This window comes from Bos taurus, chromosome 21 (assembly GCF_002263795.3).
Source record: "Bos taurus isolate L1 Dominette 01449 registration number 42190680 breed Hereford chromosome 21, ARS-UCD2.0, whole genome shotgun sequence".
Lineage (NCBI taxonomy): Eukaryota > Metazoa > Chordata > Mammalia > Artiodactyla > Bovidae > Bos > Bos taurus.
Window position 1 is genome coordinate 12,886,129 of NC_037348.1, and position 25,086 is coordinate 12,911,214.

Sequence of the window (25,086 nt, forward strand, 5' to 3'; positions counted from 1 at the left end):
ACTAGGTGATCACTGCTATCTGTCCTGTACCCTTTCACAGCTGACCTTGTATCATATTAAATAATTTCCTGAGTGCAGACAAAGGCAAACTTCATCAAGCCCACTTGGAGGGAAAGGAACCAAATCACAGAGCAGAGGAGAAAAATAAGGGAGTTAGAATGGAAGCTGGAACTTGGGTCTTACCCAAGGCTAAGCCTTGACAGCCAGTCAGATGGGTTTAAAGTTGAACTGACTTCTGCATGCAGGTGGCTCATAGCTCTCTGGGAAGGTCATTTATGCTGGTATGAAAAGCATAATAAGAGACTTATGGGGAAAGACTCACAGAAGAGAGGGCACAGAACCAAGATTCAAGAGGTTAAATCACATCAGTGAAATTCTACTTCCTTTTGGTGTTGCAGAAAGTGGTGGTGGGGGTGGGGTGCCCCGGTGGCTCAACAATAAAGAATCCGCCTGGAATGCAGGAGATGCAGGAGACGTGGGTTCGATCTCTGGGTTGGGAAGATCCCCTGGAGGAGAGCTCAGCCACCCACTCCAGTGTTCTTGCCTGGAGAATCCCATGGCTGGAGAAGCCTGGCGCACTACAGTCCATGGGGTCTCAAAGAGTCAGACATGACTGAGCACACATTCATGCACTCAAGAAGGAGGACCACTTCCAGGACCTGAGAGTGGACTCTTGTCTAACACTTGGAAATGTATTGTCTGAGGAGACACGTGCTGAAAACAAGAGACTTTATTGGGAGGGGGCGTCTGAGGGGAGGAAACAGGAGGCTAAGGGAGCCCAGGAGGTTCACTCTGCCACGTGGCTCACGGTCTTGGGTTTTATGGTGATGCAGTTCATTTCTGGGTTGTCTCTGGCCTGGCATTCTGACTCAGCATCCTTCCTGGTGGGTGCACATCCCTCAGCCCAGATGGATGCCAGCGAAGAGGATTCTGGGGGGTTGGTAGGACATATGGGCTGGCGTCTCCTCTCTCTCCTTTTGACCCTTCCTGAATTACTCTAGTTTGTGGTAGATTGATAGCTCCTCATCTGTTACCAGGACTTTCTGTTGTAAGATAAGCAGCTCCTCCCTTGCCTGGCCATGGCAGGTGGTTTCAGCGTGTTTCCCCTAAGAGTGTGACCTGGGGCGTGTCGTGTAGCTTTACCCCCTGACAACACAACAGGGTTCTTCTGACTTACCTCTGAAGTCCTCCAACTCCAAAACTCTCTGATCATCCAAAATAAACTTGCTGGGTCAAAATGGATTTCATGAGAGAAATCTGAAAGAAAGAAAGGCTCCTTTGTCAGTTAGATCGGTATCTGGGGCAGGTAAGGCCTCTATCCCCATTCTCTGAGGCTTGTGTTTTTGTCAAATGTCCTCTAATCTTCACACGGTTTTGGAGGGTCTGAGAGAAAAATGCCAGTCCTAATGCCATAGGAGGCAGCAAGTTTGGTCTTAAGTGCATCACTTACAAAAGGATAGATAGGAAAAAATTTTTATTTTATCTTCTTTGGGGAATAAATTATTTCATCCTTAGTAAGGATGTTTAGAGAAATATTTCAATATTTAAAACCACATAAGGCTTTTTGTTTCAAAGCTGTCCTGGGGGTTATCACCCAGGACACCAGAGACCATAAATTACAGCTAAGAAAGCACTAGACTTGGAGAAAATGACAGGGTTTGGCTGCACACGACTTGGCTTATGAACTATGTGACGTGAGGCGATGACTTACTACCCTGTGTGACTGACCCCCTGCTCAGATAGTCAGGGGGCCAGCTCTGCCTGTCTTGCCGAGTTGTTGAGATGGATAAAGTGGGGTGCTCCACGGGACCCATGTGTGGGTGCAGCTCACAGAGTGGGTCCCATGAGGTTCAATTCTGATGTCTGTGAGCAAGTGCTCCTTGGAAAGACCTTCAGGACAGGAATTATAAGTGTTCATTTTTCTGTCTAGAATGTTACCTGTTTCAGTTTGGACACGTGATGGTTAATTTTATGGGTCAATTAGACTGGCCATGAGATGCCCAGGTTATACACTATTTCTGGGTGTGCCTGTGAGGGTGTTTCCAGGAGAGATTGGCATTTGAATTGGAAAGCTGAGTAAGGCAGATCACCTCCCCAACGAGAGAGCATCACTCAATCTGTGCCATCCTGAATGGAACAGAAAGACAGAAGTTTGAACTCCCTCATTGCCTGACTGCTGAGCTGGGATATCCATCTTCTCTTGTCCTTGGAACTCCTGCTTCTCTGGCCTTCAGACCCAAACTTCAATCTACACCATCAGCTCTCAGGCCTTTCAATTACTTCACTGGCTTTCCTGGGTCTCCAGCATGTCAATTTCAGCGTGCATAACCACATCAGTCAATTCCTTACAAGAAATCATCAATACATGGGGTCACAAAAGAGTTGGATACAACTCAGTGACTAAACAACAAAACTTGCATATATCTATGTAGCATAAATTTTATATATATATATATATATATATATATATATAGTGTGTGTGTGTGTGTGTGTGTGTATGTTAGTTGCTCAGTCCATGTCCAACTCTCCACAATTCCATGGACTGTAGCCTGCCAGGTTCCCCTGTCCATGAGATTCTCCAGGCAAGAATACTGGAGTGGGTTGTCATTTCCTTCTCCAGGAGATCTTCCCGCCCCAGGGATTGAACCCAGGTCTCCTGCGTTGCAGGCAGATTCTTTACCAACTGAGCCGTCAGGGAAAAGGGAAGCCCTATATATATATAGGGAACCTCCTCTGGGGGACAGGCGGGCACAGGGTCCAGCATGGCTTCACTGCTCATGCTTCAGATCGCAGTGCCAGGCACAGCCTCTCTGCACATGACCCACTGCCCTATCTGTCTATCCATATATGTCTAGATAGTGGATTCCCTGGCAGCTTATATCTATCTATCTATCTATCTATCTATCTATCTATATCTCCTTGATGGGTTCTCTTTCTCCGGAGAACCTAATACAGACATCAAGCAGGAAGTGAAAGTCCAGAATAATTGGGCAATTAATGATTCAAGGAATTATTAATAATGCTGACGTTAATAACAGCAGTAGCTAGTTAAATGAATGTTTAGTACATGCTTCCCAAAGCTTAATCCTTTGGCAACATTAAAATGCTTAACTTATAATGATGCATGGAGTAGGTTACTACCTCTGCTAGATTCTGCATTTAACAGAAGAGGATTTTTTTCATTTATTTTCGCTGAAGTATAGTTGAATTATAATGCTGTATTGCACACTGCCGTACAGCACAGTGACTCAGTCATACATGCATGCGCATTCTTTTTCATGTTCTTTCTCATTATGGTTTATCACAGGATACTGAATAGGGTTCCCTGTGCTACGCAGTTAAACCTTGCTATTTACCCATCCTATATGTAACAGTTCTCATCTGCTAATCCCAGACTTCCGCCTCTACCCTCTCCCGCTCCCTTCCCCCTCGGCAACCGCCAGTCTGTTCTCCATGGTCTGATTTTCTGAACAGAATATATCCTGCTTTTTAAAATGGTTTTTTACAAATATTTTATTTTAATGAAGTCCGTGGTAGAACTATATTTCCAACTGAGGTCTGATTTTAGGGTCCATTTTGATACAGAGAGCAAGCAGCCAGCCTCGTGGCAAGAACAGCTATGGGAAGCAGTCATCCTCCGAGATAATAAGACTAAAATCTTGATTTTTAAAACTTTGAGAACTGAGAGTCTACAGACCTACAAGTGATTCTGATGCAATGAATCTAAATCCCAGGGCAAAGAGAATTTAGACAAAAAAGAGAATTGTACGTAGAATACAGTAACAGCTCTTGTCATGTTCTTTCTGGTTAAGAGTCATTACCTTCTTATTAAGGAGCCAATTAATATCTGTATCAGAGCTTCACTTGAGTGGGCACAGCTTGTCTTATCCTGTGTTACTTCACTGTGCTTTGTGGATACTGCATTACTTGCAGATTAAAGTTTTGTGGCCACCTGGGCAAGTCTACTGGAGCCGTCTTTCAAACAGATTTTCCTCGCTTCAGGTCCTTGTGCACATTTTGATTATTCTTGCAATAATTCAAACTTTTTCAGTATTTTTATTTTGGTTGCGATGATCTGTGATCAGTGATCTTTGATGTTACTATTGCAAAAAGATTACAACTTGCTGAAGGATCACATAATAATTAGCATTTTTATCAATAAAATATTTTTATTCAAGATATATAAACTTTTGGGACATGATGCTATTGCACGTCTAATAGACTACAATGAAAACACAACTTTATATGCATTGGGAAACAAACAAAAAAATGTGTGACTCTCATGTTACTCCAATATTCACTTTATTGCAATGGTTTGGAATGCAATGCACAGTATCTCTGAGATGTGCTTGTTAAAGCCATTTTATACCAGTCAATCATATAGTGATATATGTATAGTACTTAGTTCAGATGTAGGTTTGGTCATCCCTAATGAATCCTTTTGGAGAAGGCAATGGCAACCCACTCCAGTACTCTTGCCTGGAAAAGCCCATGGGCAGAGGAGCCTGGTGGGCTGAAGTCCATGGGGTCATGAAGAGTCAGACACGACTGAGCGACTTCACTTTCACTTTTCACTTTCATGCATTGGAGAAGGAAATGGCAACCCACTCCAGTGTTCTTGCCTGGAGAATCCCAGGGACAGGGGAGCCTGGTGGGCTGCCGCCTATGGGGTCACACAGAGTCAGACATGACTGAATCGACTTAGCAGCAGCAGCAGCAATGAATCCTCTAGCTATCTTTGCACAGAGCTCCTCTTCAAGATCTCTTCCAGGTGATGTGATCAGGGGTTGACACACTTTTTCTGTAAAGAACCAAACACTAAATACGTTCACCTTTTCAGGCCATACAGTCTCACAGTGATTCAACTCTTCCAGTGCAATTGAAATCAACCACAGACCATCCATAAGTGAATGGCTGTGCCTATGTTCCAAAAAAGCTTTATTTACAAGGAATAGGCAACATGTCACTTGCCAACCCTTGGTATATGATAGCTATTTGTATTAGGTAAGGTGACCAATTCATCCCATTTTGCTCAGAACTGTTTCAAGTTCAGCACTGAAATTCCTATGTTCCATGAAACCCCTCATTCTGAGACAAAGCAGGAACGTTGGTTAGCATGGACTATTAAATGGATTCTGCTTACAATTTATGATCAAGTTCTGAGGCTAGAATACACCAAATATGATAAGAATCACTCCTTTTCCTTTAAAAATGCTTTGTCTAAGCTTATATCTATCAGCGTGAAGTTATAAATTACGAGTGCATTCTGTAAACCCCCACATTTATGGACATAATGCCATCAATTATGTACATACAAGGGCAGGAACCAGATCAAATTTTCCTTTCCTATATCTGCTTTGGCACAGGGTTTTCCCACTTCCTTTCATCGTGGGTGCCACCTTCAAACAAAGCTCCAATCTGAATGTTGCAAAGTGTGTAGACGTCTCAGGAGATGAAAGTCGAGTTATAATAGAACTGTCATTCTTGAACTAATTATTCTTGTTCCATGTTAGTGCAAGCCCCAGAGAGTCTGCTGAATTTCAGTTGATAAGCGAGAGCATCTTCAGGGACTGAGGTCATACAGAGGAAAATCAACCCCACGCAGAGCATGGATGGACTGTCTCCAACTGTACTTCCGAATGTGTCTGTTTCTTCTCTAATGGAGATTTTAGTTGTCTTTAGTGAGAGCAACAGGGAAGAAAACATCTAGTCTTATCTTCCCCAAAGTGGAAATACTCCTTTCCCTGGTGTTTATAATAGAAAAATAACTCTTGGTCTAGAGAAGAGAGGCCTAATTTGAATCAAAATTTGCCTAATTCCCAGATGGGTTTCCTTTGAGGACAGGTTTTGAAAAAAAAAAAAAATTCAGAAGTACACATATTGAAACTTTTACCCAGCATTCCTGAAGCTATTATCAGGGCCATTGTTTCCCTTAGGAAAGTGAGATTGGACTTTTGAGGATCGCTGGACACTAGCTCTTTGTTGTTGTTGTTTTTAGACACTAAGTCGTGTCCAACTCCTTGCAACCGCATAAACCACAGCACACCAGGCTCCTCTGTCCTCCATTGTCTCTCAGAGTTTGCTTAGACTCATGTCCATTGAGTCAGTGATGCCATCCAACCATCTCATCCTCTGTCGTCCCCCTCTCCTCCTGCCCTCAATCTTTCCCAGCATCAGGTGAGTCAGGTCTAGCTATATGTTACACCAGGTCTTAGGAACTCAGAAGACCACTGTTTTCCATCAGTCAGAATCATGTCCTACAAGGGTCAATGGAGGTTTCATCCACAAACACCTCTCATAATTCTGCATGCTAAGTCGCTTCAGTCATGTCCAACTCTTTGTGACCCTATGGACTGTAGCCCACCAGGCTCCTTGGTCCACGGGATTCTCCAGGCAAGAATACTGGAGTGGGTGGCCATGCCCTCCTCTGCTGCTAAGTCACTTCAGTCGTGTCCGACACTGTGCAACCCCATAGACGGCAGCCCACCAGGCTCCCCCGTCCCCAGGATTCTCCAGGCAAGAACACTGGAGTGGGTTGCCATTTCCTTCTCCAATGCATGAAAGTGAAAAGTGAAAGTGAAGTCGCTCAGTTGTGTCTGACTCTTAGCGACCCCATGGACTGCAGCCTACTAGGCTCCTCCGTCCATGGGATTTTCCAGGCAAGAGTACTGGAGTGGGGTGCCATTGCCTTCTCCAATGCCCTCCTCTAGTAGGTCACAAACCTTTTTTGTCATCAATTATCTGGTTCATGAGCATACAGTTGCTACATATGTCCTCTATCATGGACAAATGTGTTCTCTCTTTTAAAAAGAATATTTATTTATTTGTGTTTGGCTATGCTGGGTCTTATTTACAGCATTTAGGATTTTTTAGTTGTGGCCTGCAGGATCTTTAGTTGCATCAGGTGGGATCGAATTTCCTGACCAGGGACTGAACCCGAGATACCTGCATTGGGAGCGTGGGGTCTTAGCCACTGGACCACCAGGGAAGTCCCTTGCATCCCCTGGCCCACCAGGGAAGTCCTTGCTTATATAATATAATATAAATATTATATTATATTTAATAGAAGGGCTATTAAGGTAGGAAGAGCCAAGTTGAAGCCCCTGAAGCTCCCTCTAACTACCAAATAATAATGCAAAAGTGTTAAAATTTCCATGGAGAAGTTCCTGAAGTTAATGCTATCATAAAAATTCTCGAAAGGTACAGGGATCGTGATTTCTATTTTATTTTTACTTAACTCTCAAATTTGTCCAGAGTCAGTTGGTCTTAGGCTGGTCTTAGAGATGAAAATAAATTCTTCTAAGCTTAGCATGTAGCAATTTCAGTTGCATCTTCTACTTGGATGTAATCTTATTCAAGGAGCAAATCAATAAAAAGTCCTCCTATTGATCCACTGGAATATTTTAACTTAATTAGCTAGATACCCTCCAGTGTGCCATTTCCCTCTTATCTTGGAATGATTTCAACTGTTTGGCTCTTCCCACAACTTAATATACAGAGATGTGACCATCTTACCTACTCATATGATATCACACAGGTCAAATATATTGGTGACCTGAGCTCCTAGATTCCAAAGAGAAGCAAATTCTTTGGTATTAATGAAACTCATGCATGTCATGGTGTGAGAGATCAATTCTGTGAAAATATAACTTCTACTTCATAGTCAGAGATAGGTTGGGATATGTTTTTTTCCAAAGTGAAGAACACATTATTTCACCTTGAACTGTATATTATTAAGAACACATACTTTATTTGGACGAATACCTAAAACTAATAATTGACTAATCAGAAAGATTTCTGTAGTTGACTGAAATATGCACCTGTGTCCTAAGGACCTGTGAATATGAGCTTAGTTGGGAAAAGGGTCTTTGCAGATGTAATTAAGTCAAGGATCTTGAGATGAGATCATCCTGGATTTAGGGCATGCCCTAAATCAAGGCCAGTGTCCTTATGAGAAAGGGGAAGATATAAGCAGACATAGAGGGAAAAGCAGCCTGAACACAGAGGCAGATATTGGAGTATTACGTCTGCAAACCAAGGAGTGCACAGGATTTCTGTGACCATCAGAAGCTAGAGAGAGGCATAGAATAGATTCTCCCTCAACGCCTCCAGGAGGAACCAACTCTGCGAGCTCTTTGATTTTTGCCTCTGGCCTCTAGGCCTGGGAGAGAATAAATCCCTATTGTCAAGGCACCAAGTCTGTGGCGACTTGTTACAACGACTGTAGGAACCTGATACAACTTCCCAATCTGAATGGGGCCCAGCACAAAAGAAGTTCCGCCAGACAGTCCAGATTGCAGTTTAAGTAGATCTAGTGAATGGGTGCGGAGAAGGCGATGGCACCCCACTCCAGTACTCTTGCCTGGAAAATCCCATGGACGGAGGAGCCTGGAAGGCTGCAGTCCATGGGGTCGCTGAGGGTCAGACACGACTGAGCGACTTCACTTTCACTTTTCACTTTCATGCATTGGAGGAGGAAATGGCAACCCACTCCAATATTCTTGCCTGGAGAATCCCGGGGACGGGGGAGCCTGGTGGCCTGCCGTCTATGGGGTCACACAGAGTCGGACACGACTGACGCAACTTTGCAGCAGTTAGCAGCAGTGAATGGGTACATGGCAACCCACACGAGTATCCTTGCCTAGAGAATCCCATGGACACAGGAGCCTGGCAGGCTGCAGTCCATGGGGTTGCACAGAGTCAGACACGACTGAAGCAACTTAGCACACAGCACACATGCACAGACACACAGAGTGGACGGAACTTAGAATTTTGGAAGTCGATCAAGGTGTTGTATGAGACTATGACAACCTCCAATAGGAGAATCTCAGACCACTGGGGTTTTAGTAGAGTTATTCTTCAACAGGAAGTTATTCTCCTTTACAGAAAGAGCTTTTGTTTTGCCACTGAGCCTGAATAAAAGTTAATTTCCTGGTTATGCAAAACCAGGTGACCATAAGCCCAGAGTTACTTACTATGATCTGCATATCTATTCTACTTAGCAAGCATCATCATGTGGAATTACATAAAGGTTAGGTCTCAGCAGGCTCCTAAGGCGCAGATAAATTGTATCAGGATATGACTCACGTCTCATGCCTACTTCTGCCATAACATATTAAGCCAAATTCTCCAACACGCAGAGGCTAAATATTAATACTCCCATCCCAAGCTGTGTCCTAGAGATGAAAACAAGTCCTGATTCAGACCAGCTTTAAGTGACAGAAAGCACACATTCTCCTGAGACACAAAAAAAGCAGCCTATGATTTTGTTCTTGCTTGTAAACTGGATTATAGTAATGAGACCAGCACAATGCTGGGGAAAAAATTAAAAGCGAACAGCACAGAAAAATGTAGAATATCAGGGGGTATGAATGAAGAATGTCATGAGAGAAAGAGATCAAAGTGTGGAAGGAAAAGGTAAAGAAGACTTGAGGAGAGTGTGAGAGGGCCCCATGGAAGGAAGAATAAAATGCTATTCTATGTACCTCAATATAACAAAGGCCATATATGACACGCCCACAGCTAACATCACACTCTGTGATGACAAACTGAAAGCTTTTCCTCTAAGGTCAGGAGCATAATGAGGACGCCCCCTTTCACCACCTTTATTTGACATAATAATGAAAACAGGATTGGAAGTCCTAGCCAGAGCAATTAGGCAATAAAAAGAAATAAAAGGCATTCAAATCAGAAAGGAAGAAGTAAAATTGTAAGTATTTGCAGATGACTTGATATCATATATAGAAAACCCTGGAGACTCTACCAAAATACTATTAGAACTAATAAGTAAATTCAATAAAGGTGGAGGATACAAAGTCAATATACAAAAACCTGTTGCATTTCTATATACTCACAACAAACTATCAGAAAGACAAATTAAGAAAATGACCTCATTCACATTTGCAGCTCAGTTAACTCATTCCAGGTGGCTTTTTTGGTGGAATGCTGGGTAATTTTTCTTAAGGAATTTTGGGAGTAGAAGAAGGCATAGTAGAAATGATAGGAGTATCTAGGCATAATAAAAACCTTAGTAATGCTAACGTTCTTAGAGCTATGCGAGCTCCAGAAGTTATGAAGATCTTCCATGATGGCCTAAAATCTTCCAAAGAAGTTGAAATAATGGAATAACCCAATGATTACCACCATAGTTTATGATATTGGTATACATATATGATTTGAATTGTGCTACAGATGCAAAGAGTTGGACACAACTTAGTGACTGAACAGCAACAACAACAATACGATGTTGGTATTCCCACCAGATCTCCCTGGTTCCTTTCTTTCTATTGCTTGGATCCAAGTCTTTAGTGAGCTTTTGCTCTCAATAACCAGCACCTGTAGCTTTTTTTTTTTTTTTTTTTTAAACAGACTGTCTTTGGCAGGGTCTGGGAATTTCCTTGCCTCTAAGCCAATGACTGATGAATTTGGGAGTTGGAAAGCTCTGCGCCCTTTGCCTGGGGTCAAACAGGGGCTGAGTTGCAAATTGCACCCTAGAGATCTTCCTTGGGTAAACTGAACTGAATTTCTGTAAAACTTTGCCTGAAACCATGCCTTTATTTGGCTTCCTTCCCTTCTTTTTCCTGCTTTCATCACGTTCTCACAAGTTTTCCCTTGGGATTACTTCATTCATAAATCTCCTGTATGGTGCTCTCTCCAAGTCATATTTGGGAGCTGTTGACTTAAGACACTTAAATGGATATGCTCAGTAAATGACCAGTTAAATTTGGAAGTCAAGCCTGACACCCTTAAACAAATAAAGCTTTTCCTGAAAGAAAAACAACTCAGATAAATTAAGTTCAGAATAATACAACCAGCAAACATCTGGTCTTCTAATCAAGTAACTTGGGGGACTTTAAAGATGACCCTTACAGCCTACCCCAAAGGAGCAGAAACATTTTTAAATTGATTTGCCATTGGGCTTTTTTGAGTATGCTTTCTTACTAAGAATTATAAAATTTATACACTTGTGATATGTGAAAAATATTTAAAACACCAATAAATGCACCCTTTTTCCTTTGCTAATGGCTTTGTTGGTTTCTTTGAATTGGTTGCTGTATGAGTTTGCCGGGGCTGTTGTAACCAAGTGCCACCGAATGGGGGACTTAAGCAACAGAAATTAGTTTTTTCATAGTTCTGGAGGCTGGAGGTCCAAGACCAAGCTGTGGTTTGTTTTTTTCTAAGGTTTGGCTTTTCTCTAAGATGCCTCTCCTCAGCTTGCAGGTGACTGCCTTCTCACTGCGCCGAGAGGTCCTTGGTGTGTCTGTACGTGTTCACATTTCTTCTTATAAGGACCTCAGTCAGATCATATTAGACTCACCCTAACTGCTTCGCTTCAACTTATTTTTTAAAAGGCCAAATAGACTCACATTCTGAGGTACTAGGGGTTAGAACTTCAACATATGAATAAGGGGCACAATATAGTCCATAACCATTGCATATAGCATAAGAATTTTGAGTGTGAAATTCTTCCTAATCTACTTTGAATCCGTTCAGTTCAGTCGCTCAGTCATGTCCGACTCTGCGACCCCATGAACCACAGCACGCCAGGCCTCCCTGTCCATCACCAACTCTCGGAGTCCACCCAAACCCATGTCCATTGAGTTGGTGATGCCATCCAACAATCTCATCCTCTGTCGTACCCTTCTCCTCCCGCCTTCAATCTTTCCCAGCATCAGGGTCTTTTCCAATGAGTCAGTTCTTTGCATCAGGTGGCCAGAGTATTAGAGTTTCAGCTTCAGCATCAGTCATTCCAATGAATACCCAGGACTGATCTCGCTTAGGATGGACTGGTTGGATCTCCTTGCAGCCCAAGGGACTCTCAAGAGTCTTCCCCAACACCACAGTTCAAAAGCATCAATTCTTCAGCACTCAGCTTTCTTTACAGTCCAACTCTCACATCCACACATGACCACTGAAAAAACCATAGCCTTGGCTAGACAGACCTTTGTCGGCAAAGTAACGTCTCTGCTTTTGAATATGCTGTCTAGGTTGGTCATAACTTTCCTTCCAAGGAGTAAGTGTCTTTTAATTTCATGGCTGCAGTCACCATCTTCCGTGATTTTGGAGCCCCCAAAAATAAAGTCAGCCACGGTTTCCACTGTTTCCCCATCTATTTGCCATGAAGTGATGGAACTGGATGCCATGATCTTAGTTTTCTGAATATTGACCTTTAAGCCAACTTTTTCACTCTCCTCTTTCACTTTCATCAAGAGACTACTCTGAATAGAAAACAGTTTAATCAGAGCAAAGCAAATATGATTCACTATCTACCTAGGTAAAACCAAGGTTTGGTTTAAGGCTATGGAGTTATCTCTATTTGTTATTAAACATGCTTTTGTTAAAAGCATTTATTTTGATAATAAATAGTTGGGACCACTTGTGTAGAATTTGAGTGGGGATTTAAATTACTTACTGGGAATACAGCCATCTTTTTTTATAATTTTATGTTACGTAAGCCTTCCTGAAGAAATCAGGAATAGGCTGGCTTATAATTAAAATCTTACAGTGTGATTCTTTACTGTCTGAGCCACCAGGGAAGCCCCATGGTAAAGGATATCATTTTATAATTATACAGTGGGGCTTATTTAATATCATGTAATCTCTTCTCTGTTCTTATCCAAAGCATAACTGAAGTATTTTGTTTTTTTTTTTTAAAGAGAGTGAAAAAGTTAGTGAAAGACAGTTGAAGGACTGTTGTAACTCTACACATGCAGGACTCCTAGGCACTAAAATACTTACTTGTGACATTTTGAGTCACTCCAGATACCAAAGTGTGGCAGAAAGTAGCAAAGACATGGAGCAGTGAGCTGTGGCATAGGTAAGCCATTAATATTCGGTAAGGAATCCGCCTGCAATGCAGGAGACCCCGATTGGATTCCTGGGTCGGGTAGATGCACTGGAGAAGGGCTAGGCTACTCACTCCAGTATTCTTGGGCTTCCCTGGTGGCTCAGCTGGTAAGGAATCTGCCTGCAATGCAAAAGGCCTGGGTTCAATCCCTGGGTTGGGAAGATCCTCTAAAGAAGGGAATGGCAACCCTCTCCAGTATTCTGGCCTGGAGAACTCCATGGACTATCTGGGGTCACCAAGAGTCGGACACAATTGAGTGACTTTCACATACACACATCACAGACCTGTTGCAGAGAAAATGCCTGGAGTCATTACCCAGAATTTCCTTCCTCATTTTATCATGTAAATATTTCAACTAACTTCCTTATTTTTGTCTCTTTCCATCAAGATTGCATATACATTTGTAATGTTGACTGAAAAAAAAAAGTACAATCTAAAAGTTTGACAATTATGTTTTATTTGTTTTATTCCTCAGACAAAACTGAGGACTTAAGTCTGGGACATTCTGAAGAGGTAATTGTTGAGCCAGGATATATATAACAATTTTTGCAGCAAAAATCAGGTAGTCAGAACATCTTAACATGTTAATCGTAGAAAATTAGTCATCTCAAGTTAGTGAACTTAGTGCTTTCCTACACATGGGAAGATACGATAGTTTGGGCTCACTGAAATCGTTCCTTTGATAGCACCTCAACTATCTGGGAGAAGGCGATGACACCCCAATCCAGTACTCTTGCCTGGAAAATCCCATGGACGGAGGAGCCTGGTAGGCTGCAGTCCATGGGGTCGCGAAGAGTCGGACACGACTGAGCGACTTCACTTTGACTTTTCACTTTCCTGCATTGGAGAAGGAAATGGCAACCCACTCCAGTGTTCTTGCCTGGAGAATCCCAGGGATGGGGGAGCCTGGTGGGCTGCCGTCTCTGGGGTCACACGGTGTCGGACACGACTGAGGTGACTTAGCAGCAGCAGCAGCAGCAGCAACTATCTGGGGCCAGTATCCTGTGTTTTTCCCATCATGAGTCTCCCTGGAGTGTACCCTTGGGGGTGGTACCACGGCTGATGGCGTGACAGCAGACATCCTGTTTCTGCCCTGAGTTCCTTCAGGGCTCACCATCAGGCCACTTCAATGCGATAGCTTGAGGGCTGCAACATCTTTTGTGTACTGATATGGCAGGGAACATTTTTTTTTTTCCACTCACAGTCATTATTTTGCGGTTTTCAATACATCAGAATCGAATTGCTACAAAACCAAAATGAAAGGAATAGATATTAGCCAGGGGCCTTGGGGAGTGGAGCGTGATTAAAAAGGAGAGATTTTATTGACTTGGTCTGGAGAGCAGAATACTTTCAGTTGTACAAGGGTGAGTTGGCTTTAAGTTAGGCAGAGGCCTTTTGCCTTTGTGTGCTTTGTTCTGCTTTGGCTTTCGAACTGCAGGTCTGGAAGGTGGTAAGGTGACGGACGTGCGGGGGATGTGTTTCTCTTCTCTTGGCTACTACTGGCTGTAAGAGCCTTACAATTTGAGGGGATTTTTCACCCTGGGTGTCCTGGTAGGACACTGAGTATGCCTCAGCTCTGACTGCCGAAGCAGGAGAGTCAAGTACGTTTACATTCCCGGCAATGAGGGAGTGAGGTGATGGAGGTTTAGCCATGAGATACGTGCCACCAGGCTTTTGAGTCATGGGACAAGAGTTGCGGGTTTCACAGTTTTGAGTTGTTGGTAAGTGTGGAAGGATGACACCTGTGCTGTTACTGTGAGTGTCCAGTGGCAGCCACACCAGCAGTGGTGGTCTAACCTAAGTTCATTCTGTGGTGTGAAACCAATCTCCCTTGGCTCAGCCCTTTTCTGAGCCTAGCTGTCTGATCTTCCTGTGAATTTTGATAGTTGCCCCCAGTTCTTCCAAATGCACTGCTGTTTGCGTGTTAGCTAATTTTTAGTAATATGTTTGGCTCATAAATTCTCCTTTAACATTTATCCTCACATCTTTCTTTCCTAATGTTGTTGTTGTTACTGTTTAGCTGCTAAGTCCTGTTTAGCTGCTAAGTCGTCTCTGACGCTTTTTCGACCCCATGGACTGTGGCCCTCCAGGCTCCTCTGTCCATGGGATTTCCCAGGCAAGAACAGTGGAGTAGGTTGCCGTTTTCACAAAGAGTCAGACGCGATGAAGCAACTAAGCCTTTCACTTTCATTTTTCTGCCTCTTTGGCCTTGTTCCTCTGTCCTCACCACTTCCTCATCCTTCCTGTTTACATCCATCTCAGGGCCTATTCTTCAGTCTTCACAAACTTCCTTATTTATTGACTTGTATATCATCTAAAGGACCTGTTGCAAATGTAATGACTTAGGCTAACTGCAGCCACACTCCAAGGCTCAGCCCAAGCCTGGCCGTTCCTCATTCTGTCTCAGCTCCATCTGAAACCATTCTGTCTCATCAGGATGTCTTTATCTCTGGATCCAAGCTCTCATTTGTGTATTTCAACATAGGTTCCATCCTTTCTACAAATATTCACGGTATCATTGTTACTCTAATCCATTTGTACTGAAGTCTCAGAAGCACCTCTGGTGCATTCCTAAAGCCCACCAGTCTTCACCTTCAACATTGCTCCTCTCTCTTCCTTTTCATCTCTCTATCACTTCTTCTTTGTCTTCATTTGACATTAGGATAATTTCTAAAATAATTATATCTTTTTTCCTGATGAACTTTGCTCTAATTTTTCTTCCTCAAGGCAATAAAGATTCATGATCAAAAATATAATGACCATGATAGGAATATTTAATAATTAGGTACTCATTTACCTTAAGATAAACTCTATCCTTGTTCAAATTATCATCCAGCATGAATTACTTTGTGGGAAGCTTATTCCAGCATGAATTACTTTGTGGGAAGCTTATTACTAAGCACTAAGTGTGAATAGACTATCTCATCGATACTATTGGGCATTGTAGAGGGATTTTTGGGAAGATAAGGAGGCCAACATTTTGTATTATAGAGGACTTTGTTTTATTCCAAGTCAACGGATAAAATAGTCCCCCACAGCTATGAAACTGGGTTTTAGAACTGGAAAGGACCTTAAAGGTTATTTAGATCAGTTTCCTCAATAAGTAAGAAAAATGAAACCAAAAAAAAAAGGTAAAGTCATTTGTCAAAAACAGAGCTAATATTTAACTCCCCACCACTTGCCTCCCATTGCTTTATTTTTATTGCTAAAATTGTGGTTAAAAAACACAACATAAAATGAACCATGTTATCTATTTTTTCTCTGCTTCACTTTTTAAAATGTTTGTTTTTATTGTTTATTTTTAATTGAATGAAAGATGCTTTAAATTCTATAGTAACTTACAATTTTTAAAAGTTTCAACATAATTTATACAATCCCATAATAACCTTTCTTTTTCCGCTTCCCCCTGTTTTTTCCCTGCCCCCTTCCCTCTCCCCACAGGTAACCACCAGTTTGTTCTCTATGTGAGTCTGCGTTTTTGTTTTATTCACTAGCTGGTTGTATATTTTAGATCCCACATACAAGTGATATCTGCTTGATACCCTCATATCTGTCTTTCTCCACCTGACTTATTTCACTTAGTATAATGTCTTTCAAATCTATCCATGTTGCTGAAAATGCAAAATGTCATTCTTTTTCCATTCAGTCTGAGTAGTATTTCATTGTGTGTGTGTGTGTGTGTGTGTGTATATACACACATACATATGCATATATAGATCACATTATTTTCCACCTATTCATCTGTTGATGGACACTTAGGTTGATTCTGTACCTTGGGAATTGTAAATGCTGCTATAAACATGGAAGTACATGTATCTTTTCAAATTAGTGGTTTTTGTTTCTTTCAGGTATCTACCCAGGAGTGGACTTCTTGGATCAAAGAGTAGTTCTGGTTTTTAATTTTTTGAGAAACCTCCATACTGTCTTCCACCTGGACTGTCCCAATTCCCATTCTCATCAACAGTGTATAAGGATTCCCTTTCCTCCACCTCCTACCAACATTTGTTATTTGTGTTCTTTTTGATGATAGCCATTCTGACTGGTGTGAGGTGGTATCTTGTGGTTTTGATTTGCACTTCACTGATGACAAGTGTTATTGAACACCTTTTCGCATGCCTGTTGTCCATCTGCATTTCCTCTTTGGGAAAATGTTATTTAATTCTGCCCATTTTTTCAGTTAAGTTGTTTGTTCTTTGATGTTTTTGGTATTGAGTTATGTGACCTGTTTATATCTGTTGGATATAATCCTTTATTAACCAAATCACTTGCAAATATTTCTCCTTTTCGGTAGGTTTTTTTTTTTTTTCCTTTCCTCTGCAAAATCTTTTAAGTTTAATTAGATTCCATTTGTTTATTTATGCTTTTGTTTCCTTTACCTTAGGAGATGGATCAAAAATGATACTGCTGTGATTTATGTCAAAGAGAATTCTGCTTATGGTTTTCCTCTAGTTTTACAGTATATAGTCTTACATTTAGATCTTCAATCCATTTTTGTACATAGTGTTAGAGAATGTTCTAGTTTCACCCTTCTACATGGAGCTGTCCAATTTTCCAGCACCCCTGGGACTGAAAAGAAAAGACCGTCTTTTCTCCATTATATTCTTGATTCCTGTTGTTGTATACTAATTGACCATAAGTGTATTGGTTTATTTCTGGGCTATTTCTGTTCCACTGATCTGTGTATCTGTTTTTTTTGCCAATACCATATCATTTTAATTACTGTAGCTTTGTAGTACAGCCTAACGTCAGGGAGACAGTGACTCTTCCAACTCTGTTCTTCTTTCTCAAGCTTGTTTTGGGTATTTGGGGTTTTTTTTTGTATTTCCATAAAAATTTTAAAATTCTTTCCTCCAGTTCTGTGAAACATGCCATTGGTATATTGATAAGGATTGCATTAGTCTGTAGATTGCCTGGGCTTTCCAGGTGGTGCTAGTGATAAAGAACCTGCCCGCCAATGCAGGAAAACGTGCTCTGGGTAATATGGTCATTTTGACAATATTGATCCTTCCAACCCAAGAACACAGTATTGCTTCCCATGTTTGTGTCGTCTTCAAGTTCTTTCATCAGTGTCTCACCATTTGCTGAGTAGTGATCTTTTGCCTCTTTAGGTAGGTTTATTCCTGGATATTCTATTCTTTTCCAGTCAATGATAAATGGAACTGTTTCTTTGTTTTCTCTTTTAGCTAGTGTTGTTAATGTATAGAAATGCAACAGATTTCTGTCTATTAATTTTGTATCCTGCAACTTTGCCAAATTCACTGCTGAGCTCTAGTAGTTTCTGGTGGTGTCTCTAGGATTTTCTATGTATAGTATCATGTCATTTGCAAACTGTGACAGTTTTATTTCTTCCTTTCCAATTTGGATTCCTTTTATTTGTTTTTCTTCTCTGACTTCTGTGGCTAGGACTTCCAGAACTATTACATAAAAATGGTGATAGTTGATATCCCTGTCTTATTCCTGATCTTAGAGGAAATACTTTCAGCTTTTCACCATTGAGCATGATATTAGCTGTAGTTTTCTTGTATATGGCTTTTATTATGTTATTTTCCCTCTATGCCCACTTTATTGAGTCTTTTTTTTAATTATAAATAAATGTTGAACTATATCAAAAGCTTTTTCTGCATTTATTGAGACACTCATATGGTTTTTATTCTTCAACTTATTGATGTGATATATCAAATTGGTTTCTTTGTGGATGTTGAAAAATTCTTACATCCCTGGAATAAATTCTGTTTGATCATAGTGTGTGGTCCTTTTAAGGTATTGTTGCATGCAATTGGCTAGTCTTTTGTTGAGGATTTTTGCATCTATGTTCATCAGTGATATTGGCCTATAGTTTCTTTTTTCTGGTATCATTGTCTGGTTTTGGTATCCAGATGATGCAAATCTCATGGAATGAGTTCAGAAGTGTTCCTTTTTTTTTTTTTTTTTTGGACTAATTTCAGAAGGATAGAGATTAACTCTTCTCTAAGTGTTTGGTAGAATTCACCTGTGAAGTCACCTGCTCCTGGCCTTTTGGTTTTGGGGAGTTTTTAAAAATTACTGATTCAATTTCAATACTGGTTATTGAACTGTTCATATTTTCTATTTTTGGTTTGATTTTTGGAGATTGTACTTTTCTAGCAACTTGTCCATTTTATTGGCATATAGTTGCTCATGCTCCGCCGGCTGTGACGAACCACGCGGCAGAAGCTCACCAGCTGCGACAGACCATGCAGAAGCGTGGCCGAGAGGAGCTACCCCTTGCCCAAGGTCAGGGTAGCAGCCGGGAGGAGATACCCCACGCCCGAGGTCAGGGGCGGCAGCCAAGAGGAGCAACCCCATGTCCAAGGAGCGGTGGCTGCAGGGGCGCAGGAGGGCCAAGAGGAGCTACTCCATGTTCTAGGTCAGGAGGGCCAGTGGTGAGGAGATAACCCTCGTTCAAGGTAAGGAGCAGCAGCTGTGCTTTGCTGGAGCAGCCATGAAGAGATACCCCACGTCCAAGATAAGAGAAACCCAAGTAAGACGGTAGGTGTTGCGAGAGGCATCAGAGGGCAGACACACAAACCATAATCACAGAAACTAGTCAATCTAATCACATGGACCACAGCCTTGTCTAACTCAATGAAACTAAGACATGCCGTGTGGGGCCACCCAAGACGGGCAGATCATGGTGGAGAGGTCTGACAGAATGTGGTCCACTGGAGAAGGGAATGGCAAACCACTTCAGTATTCTTGCCTTGAGAACCCCATGAACAGTATGAAAAGGCAAAATGATAGGATACTGAAAGAGAAACTCACCAGGTCGGTAGGTGCCCAATATGCTACTGGAGATCAGTGAAGAAATAACTCCAGAAAGAGTGAAGGGATGGAGCCAAAGCAAAAACAATACCCAGTTGTGGATGTGACTGGTACTAGAAGCAAGGTCTAATGCTGTAAAGAACAATATTGCATAGGAATCTGGAATGTTAGGTCCATGAATCAAGGCAAATTGGAAGTAGTCAAAGAGGAGATGGCAAGAGTGAACATCGACGTTTTAGGAATCACTGAACTAATTGGACTGGAATGGGTGAATTTAACTCAGATGACCATTATGTCTACTACTGCGGGCAGGAATCCCTCAGAATAAATGGAGTAGCTATCATGGTCAACAAAAGAGTCTGAAATGCAGTACTTGGATGCAATCTCAAAAACGACAGAATGATCTCTGTTTGTTTCCAAGGCAAACCATTCAATATCACAGTAATCCAAGTCTATGCCCCAACCAGTAATGCTGAAGAAGCTGAAGTTGAACAGTTCTATGAAGACCTCCAAGACCTTTTAGAATTAACACCCAAAAAAAGATGTCCTTTTCATTATAGGGGACTGGAATGCAAAAGTAGGAAGTCAAGAAACACCTGGAGTAACAGGCAAATTTGGCCTTGGAATACGGAATGAAGCAGGGCAAAGACTGATAGAGTTTTGCCAAGAAAATGCACTGGTCATAACAAACACCCTCTTCCAACAACACAAGAGAAGACTCTACACATGGACATCAACAGATGGTCAACACCGAAATCAGATTGATTATATTCTTTGCAGCCAAAGATGGAGAAGCTCTATACAGTCAGCAAAAATAAGACTGGGAGCTGACTGTGGCTCAGATCATGAACTCCTTATTGCCAAATTCAGATTAAATTGAAGAAAGTAGGGAAAACCACTAGATCATTCAGGTACGACCTAAATCAAATTCCTTATAATTATACAATGGAAGTGAGAAATAGATTTAAGGGACTAGATCTGAAAGATAGAGTGCCTGAAGAACTATGGACGGAGGTTCGTGACATTGTACAGGAGACAGGGATCAAGACCATCCCCATGGAAAAGAAATGCAAAAAACCAAAATGGCTGTCTAGGGAGGCCTTACAAATAGCTGTGAAAAGAAGAGAAGCAAAAAGCAAAGGAGAAATGGAAAGACATAAGCATCTGAATGCAGAGTTCCAAAGAATAACAAGAAGAGATAAGAAAGCCTTCCTCAGTGATCAATGCAAAGAAATAGAGGAAAACAACAGAATGGGAAAGACTAGAGATCTCTTCAAGAAAATTAGAGATATTAAGGGAATATTTCATGCAAAGATGGGCTCAATAAAGGACAGAAATAGTATGGACCTAACAGAAGCAGAAGGTATTAAGAAGAGGTGGCAAGAATACACAGAAGAACAGATAATCACGATGGTGTGATCACTCACCTAGAGCCAGACATCCTGGAAGGTGAAGTCAAGTGGGCCTTAGAAAGCATCACTATAAACAAAGCTAGTGGAGGTGATGGAATTCCAGTTGAGCTATTTCAAATCCTGGAAGATGATGCTGTGAAAGTGCTGCACTCAATATGCCAGCAAATTTGGAAAACTCAGCAGTGGCCACAGTACTGGAAAAGGTCAGTTTTCATTCCAATCCCAAAGAAAGGCAATGCCAAAGAACGCTCCTCAAACTACCATATAATTGCACTCATCTCACATGCTAGTAAAGTAATGCTCAAAATTCTCCAAGCCAGGCTTCAGCAATATGTGAACCGTAAACTTCCAGATGTTCAAGCTGGTTTTATAAAAAGGCAGAGGAACCAGAGATCAAATTGCCAACATCTGGTGGATCATGGAAAAAGGAAGAGAGTTCCAGAAAAACATGTATTTCTGCTTTATCGCCTTTGACTGTGTGGATCACAATAAACTGTGGGAAATTCTGAAAGAGATGGGAATCCAAGACCACCTGACCTGCCTCTTGAGAAACCTATATGCAGGTCAGGAAGCAACAGTTAGAACTGGGCATGGAACAACAGACTGGTTCCAAATAGGAAAAGGAGTACATCAAGGCTGTATATTGTTACCCTGCTTATTTAACTTATATGCAGAGTACATCATGAGAAATGCTGGGCTGGAAGAAACACAAACTGGAATCAAGATTGCCAGGAGAAATATCAATAACCTCAGATATGCAGATGACACCACCCTAATGGCAGAAAGTGAAGAGGAACTCAAAAGCCTCTTGATGAAAGTGAAAGAGGAGAGTGAAAAGTTGGCTTAAAGCTCAACATTCAGAAAACGAAGATCATGGCATCCGATCCCATCACTTCTTGACAAATAGATGGGGAAACACTGGATACAGAGATAGACTTCATTTTGGGGGGCTCCCAAATCACTGCAGATTATGACTGCAGCCATGAAATTAAAAGACGCTTGCTCCTTGAAAGAAAAGCTATGAGTGACCTAGACAGCATATTTAAAAGCAGAGACATTACTTTACCAACAAAGGTCCGTCTAGTCAAGCTATGAAACATTTTCTCTAGCTATTTTCCTATAATGTGATATTGATCACAAGACCAAATTAAGTTAGAAAAAAAATCAACTAAAGTGTATTTATTGTTTGTCTGTGAGCATGGCTGTATGGACGAAATATGAGCCAGAATCTAATCAGAAAAAAGAGAGAGGGATTCATTTACTCATAGATGTATAGATTTATTTAAAGCAAACCTCTAAGGCAGTGCTTTTCAAATTTTATTATGCATCACCTGAAGGGTTTGTTAAAACACAGATTTTTATCACTCTTCCCTCCACCTTTCTGATTCTATAGTTTGGTGTTGAATGCTCATTTCAAAGAAAATGAGAGTAATGTTGAAGCTGAATGCTCATAAGACCACAATTTGAGAACTACTGCCTTGACTGATTTCGGGGAGCCTTAAAAGATACTGATACATTTGCACAAATTAAATATGACTTCCCCAGGGAATATCAGTTGTGGTATATTTTAGAAAAGAGGCATTCAATTATTCCTACAAGAAATACCAGTTGAATATTCATATAATCCCAGCCCTATGTTAGGTGCTGGGGTACAGATATAAATAAGACAGGGAGAAATACTGCCACCATGATACCTAATGAAATGACAGGCTACCAATGAACATATACACAGAGAGTTGCTAAGGGCTGCATGTGGAAGCGATGAGGTTTAAGTGGGAAAAGGCTACACTGAGGACCTGGACCTGAAGAATGAGCATATTCTACGGGCAGAGAATAGGAGTAAGAACATTTCAAGAAGAGACCTGGGTTTGGGGATGGACGCTGTGTTTTCATAGGTGTACTCAGGTAACTGGAGCCTGGCATAGACAGATAGGAAGGAAATTGGGAGGGGGGGCTTCCAATGTGGCTCAGCTGGTAAAGAATCTGCCTGCAATGCAGGAGATCTGGGTTCAATCCCTGGGTTGGAAAGATCCCTGGAGAAAGGAGAGGCTACTTACTTCAGTATTCTGGCCTGGAGAATTCCATGGGCTGTATAGTCCATGGGATTGTAAAGAGTCAGACATGACTGAGCAACTTTCACTCTGAAGGAAGTAGGGGAAGTGGTCTAGAATCAGATTTTCACTCTGAGACTTCATTCTATGAGCCCTGGAGAGGTAGCTGAAGAGTCTAGGAAGAAAGTAATACAAACAGATTTGATCAGCAGCTTCCTCAAGAGGTCAGAAGACCTACCTGAGAAATATTCTTTAGACAGGATAATCTCTATTTTGGAATTATATCTAGAATATTTTTCAGATAGACATAACACCAGAGCATCCTAGAATAATCAAGGCACCAAATTCCTTCTCTTTAGCTAACTCTCAAGCCTCTGATTTGAGTTTTGAGGGAAAAGAAGGATGCATTTATTTCTATTCCAAGTCTACCAGTTTTGGACTTTGAAAATATGGGTGAAGAGTTAATGGGTAGAAAGAAGGTATCAGAAAGGATGGAAGCAGAGGGAAATGGGATGGAAATGATACTGGGGATTGAACCGGCACAGAAGTGGCTGATAAACATTAATGCCGTGCAGACAAGTTTCGCATCTGCTCCTGGTCCTCTGAAACTGGTACCCAAGAAGGCCAAAGGCCATATCCAGTGGCCTGCACTGCCACCTGCAGGCAAAAGTCCTAAATAGCAACAATAGGTCTCCGCCTGAACTTTATCCTTGGCTTTGAACATGACCAGAACACGCGCTGTGCACTACCATCAGTTTGCTCTGAAGCTAGGTCATCATGAGATGTCTCAATTTTTAATATTTCCATTCAACTTTTAAATGACCATTTTTCATGATTCTTAAAAGGTACTTTTTTTCCCCTACATGGTTACATTTCTGAAGTCAGGATGTGTCTTGGAATTGTCAGTTGAATTGGCAGATTTGTGATACATGAAGGTGCGTCTTACAGCTGACGGCATTTGATACTTGGAGAAGCATGGCAATATTTAGTTTGTGTATATCAGAGGTGTGGTTCGATGGAAAAGACGTGGGCTTTTGAGTGTGTAAGGTCTGCTGCCAACCATGAATCGCGAATATTTCTTCTTTCTTAAATTCTGAATCTCTGCTATTTACCAGATGTTTGATTTTTGGCAAGTTAATTATCTCTCTGAGTCTTTATTTCTTCATCCTTAATATTACGTATTTTAGATGGTTTTCTGAGAATTAAATGACGTAGTATACACAGTCCTTGAATAGTTTCTACCTGGTACCTTAAAGTACTCAATAAATAATGATTATCATTTCTAAATTAAATTTGCAAACACCGATAGCTGCCCCTGTTACTACCCAAGTGAAAAGGATCCAGACAAAAACACTGTTTATTTTTCCCCTCAGAATGTGCTGTTGAATCGTGAATACAATGTGTGTGCTTTAATCCTTGGAATTTATGAGAACTACTGCTGAGCAGCTTGCTTTATGTTGATAACAAAAGGCATGAGAGTCTATGGGGACGTTTATTTTAAATGCACCTATTGGAAAGTTTAAAGTCTTAAGCTGAACCTGCCTATCTTTGCCTACTATAATTCAAAACCTCTGGCCACCAAACCATGTTTTTCCCTGAGCCCTTAAAACTACCCCATCTGATTTCTGCTCTATTCTGATAAATCTGGCAGTGCAGAGCCCAGCCTTTTAAGTGAAACTGTCTTTCCAGTATTTAAGGCGGCTAAACATAAATGAAATCAAAATTGACGGTGATAGCAGGTAATGCTGTTGCTGCCCTCTGGACTCTGTTTGCAGCTCTCCCTAGCAATCACAGGATAAAATAAAGCCCCACGCTGAAGGGCAGCTCCTCTAATTGCTGCCGTGGGATATAATCAGCCTTGTTTCGAAGCTTCTGTTAGCTCTGCAGGGGGGCAGTATCCCCCGTGGGGGTGGAGCTTATAAAGATGTCTTGGAACAGGCTTTCATGTTTGCCAAGTGGCTGCCCCTTGAACTGTCTAATATCTCTTCTTTCTTAA